Below are 8,877 nucleotides of genomic sequence, written 5' to 3'. Positions count from 1 at the left end.
AGAGTCTATCAACTATGTAGATAACTATACTCGAGGTAACAACAACCCTTATTCTAACAATCTTGGATGGTGTCAGCGTCCAAACTTCTCTTGGGAAAATCAAGGAACCATCAATGCTAGGATAGGAAATGGAACTTCAGTGACTCCCAGGGTTTTTAAATGAATATGACATGTCATAATTCTAACGAGGGAGTGACATCTTTATCCACAACAATTTCTTTGGAGGCCACAATGCAAGATTTTATAGCAACCACGAAGACCATGTTGTATGACCATACGACCTCTATAAAAAACAATGAAGCTTTGCTTCAAAGCTATAACTTATCTTTGAGGGCCTTGGAGGGGCATATTGATCAAATTGCCACGACATTACATTCTCGCCCACATGGCAGTCTACGTAGTGATACTGAAGTCACTAAGGCTCAAGATAGGGAGCATTGTGGTATATTTATCTTAAGGAGTAGCATCAAAATATACAAATATGCTAAGTTTGGGGGGTGACACTCGGAAAGCTCAATCATGAGATTGTGCACGAAGATCTGAAGGTGCAAGAAGATTCACATTCACTGGAAAATAATGATGAGGGTTCGAAGAGTGCATCCAATGAAGACAAGAAAATTTTACCACAACAAAAGAAAAGCCCCCGTCAGTAGGAGTTGATGACCAAAGGAAAGCTACAGAATTTTGCCGCAACAAATTTTTATGATCTGATAATCACTTCAAGCTTGATGAAGAAGACGAAGAGAAAATTGAGCATATTCCAAAGGAGATGAGTGAGTATAGTGTCGTGGATATCCCTTTCTTATGTGGCCACAACTAGATAGGTACGCCAAGGCCAACCATGTACAGGGCTTATTGGCAGGGTATAATAAGCTTGTCCTCTTTTCAAGCATTTAAATGTTTAGGTAGAGAAGGTGTGGTGGGATACATAGTCCCTAGCTCGAGCGTTTTAATGTCTAGGTAGCATATATGTTATTTTGTTTTCACATATATGTAGGGGGTGGACAGCCGACAGAGTTTGGGCTGATCCACAGGTAAAGGTATGTGTGTAGACTCACCATCGAGGGCTACCCCTACAACGTAGTCGATGGTGTAGGGTGATTTTGGCAATGTAATCCGATTCTTCTTAATAATAAACTATTTTTTCCCAACAAGAAATGTGAGGTCGCTGGTGTGCATCCACTATGCCCCACGACCTCTAACCTTGTCTTAGGAAACTCTATTGTGGCAATAATTCTAAGCTCATGTGGCTATTTGTTGGACATATCATTGAGGATTGAGGCTGACTTGACTTGGGAAGAGTCCCTTTTCAAGTGCCGCATGGATTGTAAACCTAGTTGAAAAGGTAAGTCCGTGACACTTGGTATAAGAAGCATATTGATTCGTGGTAGATGATTTATGTTCCTTGTTTCTTTTAAGAATTACGCCGAGCACTTTAACGTTAAGAGTTAGAAGGGGACAGAGTTCATGCTGAGCGCTTCCAGTGGGGAGTAGGTAGGATGACCTGATCTTAAGTGGGCGCTCTAACATGTGGAGTAGGCAGGGTATTCATATTTCTGCCGAGCGCTTCACCATTAAGAGTTAGATGAGGGACAAAGTTCATGTTGAGCGCTTCCTGTAGGGAGTAGGCATGATGACCTGATCTTACACCGGGTGCTCTAATCTGTGGAGTAGACAAGATATTCCTATTTCTCGCCGAGCGCTTCAACGTTGAGAGTAGGAAGGGAGACAGAGTACATGTCGAACGCTTCCAGAGGGGAGTAGGTAGGATGACATGGTCTTACGCTGAGCGCTCTAACGTATAGAGTAGGCCGGGTAAAATAAGATGTGCTTTAATATTATACCGAGCGCTTCGACGTTGAGAGTAGGCAGGGGAGATATAGTACATGTTGAGCGCTTCCAGAGAGGAGTAGGTAGGATGACCTGATCTTATGCCAAGCGCTCTAACGTGTGGAGTAGGTAGGGTGTTCCTGATTCAAGCCGAGTGCTTTAACGTCAATAGTAGGCAGGGGAGACAGAGTGCATGCCGAGCGCTTCTAAAGGGGAGTAGGCATGATGACTTGATCTTACGCTGAGCGCTCTAACATGTGGAGTAGGCAAAGTGTTCCTGATTCACGCCGAGCACTTCAACGTGTAGGGTAGGTAGGGTAGACAGAGTTCATGCCGAGCTCTTCCAGAGGGGAGTAGGCAGGATGGCCTGATCTTACATCGAGCGCCCTAACGTATGGAGTAGGCCAGGTAAAATAAAATGATCTAGGTATAATGGTACTCAATTTTGAAAATGCGCATGGATATTTTCATCAGAGTAACAATACAAGTACAGGTAATTACAGTGTTTGGCAGGGGATCTTGCTTTATGTAGCAGGAAGGTGCTTTATGGTAATAGTTGTGCAAGAATGCTTATTCGTGTTGTTGACATCGAGGCGCTACTTTTGTTGTACGAGGATGCCGAAAAATTTATGTTGTGACAATTTATACTCCAAGCATTCTGGTACTTACTTGTGATTATTATTGTTTTTACAGTGTTACTTATTAGATATTTGAAAATGGTTGGAACCCGTTCCAGTGGGTCGGTAAACCAGAATAGAATTGAAAATTTAGAAGCCGAAGTGAAGACACTAAAAGCCGTGATGATTTCAGAGGATCGAGTTAAAGTGATTGAGTTAGCTCAAGCTTAACTCTCAGAGTCATTAAACGAACTTAAGGCTGAAGCACAAGATGTTATCAGTTCTATATTAGAGTCATTCGACGAAATCAAGGATCAAGTCAATTTAATTCAACTTACCGTGGGTAATATGAGTTCGGGCTCTGTTGACAGAAATCAGAGGGTCAAGGTACTGAACCTCAACGGTTTGGCGGAACTAAGAATGCTAAAGAATTGGAGAATTTCTTGTTTGATATTGAGCAATATTTTAAGGTGATGCAGCCTAACTCCGAAGAGGACAAGGTCTCTATGGCCTCCATGTATATGCAGGAGATGCCAAATTATGGTGGCAGTCAAAGTTTATTGACGGAGTGTGTTCTATCAACACATGTGATGATTTGAAGAAAGAATTGAAGAAAACATTCTTCCCAGAGAATGTGGAGTACAATGCACGAAAAAAGCTGAGGGGACTAATACAAACAGGGACTATTTGTGAATATGTGAGTGAGTTTACGACACTGATGGTAGACATCTGAGACATGGCTAAAAATGACAAAATGTTCTATTTCCCGGAAGGGCTTAAACCGTGGGCTAGAACAGAGATCCAAGGATAACGGGTAGAGAATGTGACTGAGGTTATGAATGTTGTTGAGTATCTTAGCGATTATACTAATGTGGTAGTCAAGCGAAAAGGTCCCTTTCAAGGAGAAGTCAATTTGTTTAGGGGTGATGGTGGTATAAATCTGAGTAATAGGAATAAAGTGGCTAGAAGGGATGGATCTTTCAGTTGGGAAGTGGATATGAGACCTTTCTCTGAGACCCAATATCGAATACGTCAAGTAATGGGTATAAGCAAAATGGTGATAAACCGAGGCCATCTGTGGATTCGTATCATAAGAATGGATATAGGCAAAGTGGGGAAAGACCCATGTCATCTTTAGAGTGCTACTTATGTAAAGGCTCTCATCGATTAGTTGATTGTCTGCATAGGATTGTGTTCAATGCGCTGGTGAAAACATCGAGGAATAAATCACAATAAGATCCATCTAAAGAAGATATTGAAAATGAACCAGCCAGAATGGGTTCAATTCGATTTTTGTGTGCGTTACAAACTCAAGTTAGAAAGTTGAGGAAAGAGCCAGCTAGAGGCCTCATATATGTGGATCTCGTAGTGAATGGAATAACTTCAAGGACCTTGGTGGACACTGGAGCAACCAACACTTTCATCTCACCTGAGGAAAGCTAAGAGGTGCAGATTGAAAGTTACCAAGGAAGAGGGGCAGATGAAGGTAGTGAACTCATCCGTTGTGGCGATATGTGGGAGCGCTAAGAATGTGAAGATAAAACTAGGAGTATGGGAGGGGGAAGTTGACTTTACCGTATCTTAGGTATCGATTTTATGATGTCAGCACGAGTTATTCCTATGCTTTCTACAAGTTGTTTGATGTGTTGGGAGAGAGCCCATGTATAGTGCTGACAACCTTGTTACCAACGTTGGGAAGGAAGAATTTTACCATTAGAGAAGTCCTCAACTCAACGTTAAAAGGGAAAGGTTCGAGAAGCACTCGTCGATGAAGACATCGACTAATTAGGTGGGGTAGAATGTCGTGGCCCTCCTTTCTTATGTGGCCACAACCAGATAGTATGCCAAGGCCAACCATGTATAGGGCCTATTGGCAGGGTAGAATAAGCTTGTCCTCTTTTCAAGCATTTCAATGTTTATGTAGAAAAGGTGTGGTGGGATACATAGTCCCTAGTTTGAGCGTTTTAATATCTAGTTAGATTTTTTGTTATTTTGTTTTCACATATATGTAGGAGGTGGACAGCCGGCAGAGTTTGGGCTGATCCATAGGTAAATGTATGTGTGTAGACACACCGTCGAGGGTGGGGCTGCCCCTACAGCCTACCGATGGTGTGGGGTGAGTTTGGTAATGTAATCCGATTCTTCTTAATAATAAACTATTTTTCGTAACAAGAAATGTGATGTCGCGAGTGTACATCCGCTATGCCCCACGACCTCTAACCTTGTCTTGGGAAACTCTATTGTGGAAATAATCATAAGGCTTAAGTGGCTATTTGTTGGACAAATCATCGAGGATTGAGGCTGACTTGAGTTGGGAAAAGTCACTTTCAGGTGCCGCACGGATTGCAAACCTAGTTGAAAAGGTAAGTCCATGACATCTAGCTCACCCATAGCTAGACCAGGTATGAAATTTGAACCTTTGGATTCTATTGAATTTACTCATCCTAAACACCAAGTAACTACCCAACAGTCTAGACTAGAAATTATAAAAGAACTAAGAAATGAAATGGAGATTAAGGAAAAATCCCTAATGAGAAATTATCATTTGCCGTAGTAATTTTGTGGAATGCTGACATTGTCAATTTTCTCGTTAGTGTTGTTTTGCTTCCTTACTTATATAGCCTATGAAAGAACAAGGTCATACACGATGGTGGCTACTTTCATAAGGATGACTCCGACCTCTTCAATGAATTAGATGCCCAAATTATTACAAGTTGTCACATAAAAAAGAAGCAAAAAGAGAACTCATTCCACTACCATTCAGCTTCATGTAGAGAGCACTTTGAAGAAGAGATGACTACTGCAAAGATCCTACAATTCATATGTGAAAGACACGAAATGCCAGGGCAAAATATTTTGAAGGTGGAACTGTTATATGTGTGGGGCATTTTGGTCTACACTGGTGCTCCGATCGAACGAGACAAAACTTCCATAACAATTTGAGATGTTTTGGAAAGCACAGACTCTCAAACATATGGACAAGGGTAAAGTCTTTACAGAAGCTGCACCCATTTAGAAAGAAGACTCAATTGGTGTTGGCACAAATGATGACATTACTGATGATGTCACTCATCTGTACAAATGCCACGATAAATTGTAACACTTCTAGCCAAGCAGACTCAGACCTAGTGGCGAATCTGACCAGCAACCTGACGACCTTCATTACCAATGTCAAGCAAAGGGACGAGGTCGTGGCAATGACCTTCATAGAGATCCTTCCACATGTAGCTCTTGATCTCTTAATCTTCCCTAATACACTGTTGCATGCCTCTACGAATGTCGGATGATATTAGCAAATGTTCCTAAGCCAGCTAATGAGGAGGAGCCAGAAGATGTTGATTGAATCCACACCATGACCACAACCGAGCAAAACGAGATTGAGCCCCAACTACTAACCATGACAGAACCACCGTAGCCATGGAGCCACATGATGCATCACAATTAGAAATGTCACAACAATTCCCTTTGTACAAGAGTCGATGCCATTTAAAAAAGGTATCTAAACATGAGGAGCCATAATTCACCCCAATCCCTGAAGGCCTTAGGACCCCCTATTGCACCAGCATTGGCTTCTAAATATTCCAACATCACACAATTGCGTAAGAACCCACGTCGCACGACTGTCACACCACCACAAGAATAAAAATCAAGGTATTTTACATTACATTGCATTGCATATCATGTAGTCTAGTTTTAACTTAGTTTTTTATTTAGTATTGAGGACAATGTTTCTCTCAAGTTTAGGGGAGGTAGGGTATCTCAAATGATTGCATGATAGTATTAGTATAATGAATAAGCCATGAAATTAGTAAGTGTTAGAATTAGTTTTCTAGAATAAATTAATGATGCTCGATGATGATGAACTTTTATGGCTAGAATCAAATGTACATGATTGTTGAGGATGATAGAACTAACTCTAGGACTTTTTCTTTGAACCCTTTGAATACACGAATATATGTTCTCCATGCTTAAGGAACTTAGAAATTTTTTTATAAGAGAATTCTTGAATGTTGTGGCATAAAACTTTGAATGATTAAAACCACACACTAAAAAAGAAGAAGAATGAAATGAAATTGTGAATAAATGCTTCGGCATATTCGTAGAGAGACACTCTGTTGTGCCATGGCGTTGCCTGGAAACTGCATATAAATAACTGGAAGCTATGGCATATGAGTAAATGAAAGTAGTCACGAGATGACTCTACCTGACTAGCTCGGGGGTGAAAGATATGCTCCCTTTCACCTAGAGTGTGGGATGGTATGTGTGATGGGCTGACTCCTCTCGTATCAACATTGAAAAAACAATGAGGGACAAAACTTGTAAATATCGTGGTAAAACAAGAGAGCTTACTTAGAAAACTTTTAGGTTTGTTAAGCATGGACTTGATACAATCACACGCACACACTCACACAAAAGATCTTGCCCTAGGGGACAGTACTTGATTTCTCAAACTAGTCTAGCATGTTAAAGCCAAATGTTGTCTCAAACTAGTCTAGCATGTTGAAGCCAAATATTCCGAGGGCTGAAATTCTATCTCATTTAACTATTCTGCTTCTGAACTTGCCATGATATTTTTATTTTGCGTAATAATATCCATTGCTTGAGGATAAGTAATAGCTTAAGATTGGGGGTGTGATAACTCCGTAAAAAGGTCATATTTGGTACCTTTTCACTTAAGTTATTGAATGCCTAAGAGCCCATTTAGGATCATATAGATGCATTTAGGAGCATATAGTTTCATGTAGTGGAATTATATTTGTAGCGACATTTTATTTTGTATCGTTGCTGCTTTACGAGGAATGTGTTTGTTTGGTGATGTGCAGGATTTGGGAGTAAGTAAAAGCAAAAGGGAATTGCCATGACATGATGAGACTACTGACCAAAATATGATTGTCGCGAAAACTCGGACGTCATTTCTGGCAGAAAAAATGAAAGAATATATTTTTAGTAAGAGTCAGTTGTCATTGTCTACACTTGATTTATGCTATCAGCCACATAGAAAGGGCACATTACCACCTCTTAACCATCTCTCACATAAAAGGAATAACTTTAGGGTACTATGGTAATTTTAACACAAAACTCTATGTTTATTCTCCCCCAATAAATAGGAGATAAAGCCACAATGAAAAATGCTTTTACACAAGCCGCCTAAGCCATAAAATTCTAGAGGAAAAATGTCTCTCATTTCTCCACCAATCCTATTTACCGTGGTATTTTTCCATTGACAAGCTTGAGGGAGTGGAGTTCTTGGCGTCCGAGATGAGCTAGTTCGCTCAGACAGTCTGTGGTGGTCGAGGGAAGCTTCGACAGTGCACATCGAAGGCTTTTCCTCATTCCCTTTATTCTTTTCTTTCATTATTTATCATTTAGGTTATAATGAACGAATTAACTTGCTTTGTGCTTGCTTATTTCGAACTCCACCATGAACTAATCCTATTTGGTGGGAGTTCATTTTGGATATTTAAGATTTACTTTAATGAATGATTGTTTTTGTATGTTATTATCTATTTTTTATAAAGCTTAGTGCCTTAAAGTTGTAAGAGCTATGAGAGTAGACATTCCTTAGGAGATTACTTAGTGTTCAAGAGAATGTCTAGGTAGTACATCCTTAGTGATTGGGGGAAACTAGGGAGGAAACACATAAGCAAGGTGTATTATATAGTAACTAGGCCTAATCCACCTTAGAGATAAGGCTAGGATTTCATTCGACTAAAAGGAGTTGTGCATGAAAGATAGGTTAGATATTAATGCTACCGTAAAAAGGTATTGCCAAGACATATCCTGTTATCTAGACCAGTAGTATCACTGCAGGGGCTAACGCCAACCGGTTTTGCCAAGGCATCTTTAATCTGTCGAGTCCCTTAACTAGAGATAGCATAGGGCACCCTTAGTAAACTCTGTCGGGTAGATAAGGGATAAAAGTAAGACCATTCTGAGAAGTAGACTTAGATTTTCCTAACTAACTCCTATAACTCATTCCCATAGTAGCTTGTCGTGTAAGGAAATTAAAGTCTAGTGATCAAATCCTATATTTACATTTTATTTTGTCTTTACATTTTCATTTGTTTTCACTTAACACAATTTAATTTGCCACAACATCTCCAATTGCTGCGACATTACATTACACTATCATTCCATTCCCACCAACATCCATTTCATTTTGCCACAACATTCTCATTTGTGGATACCATTAGCTATACTTAGTTACATTAGAATAGTGCATAAACTTTACTCAAGATCTCTCCAATCCCTGTGGATACGATACTCAGTCATCACTGTATTACTTGTTCGATTGTGTATACTTGCACATATTTCCGCAACCATATATAGTTGTCATAACCAGCGGACACATGACACATAATAGGAAATTATAACATATTCTCTGACAAAAAAAGGGAAGGCATGACTCCTGAAATACGCTTTAGCCACA

Source organism: Hibiscus syriacus, unplaced genomic scaffold (genome assembly GCF_006381635.1).
Source record: "Hibiscus syriacus cultivar Baekdansim isolate YM2019G1 unplaced genomic scaffold, ASM638163v2 tig00111648_pilon, whole genome shotgun sequence".
NCBI classification, from domain to species: domain Eukaryota; kingdom Viridiplantae; phylum Streptophyta; class Magnoliopsida; order Malvales; family Malvaceae; genus Hibiscus; species Hibiscus syriacus.
This window is presented reverse-complemented; position numbering follows the sequence as displayed.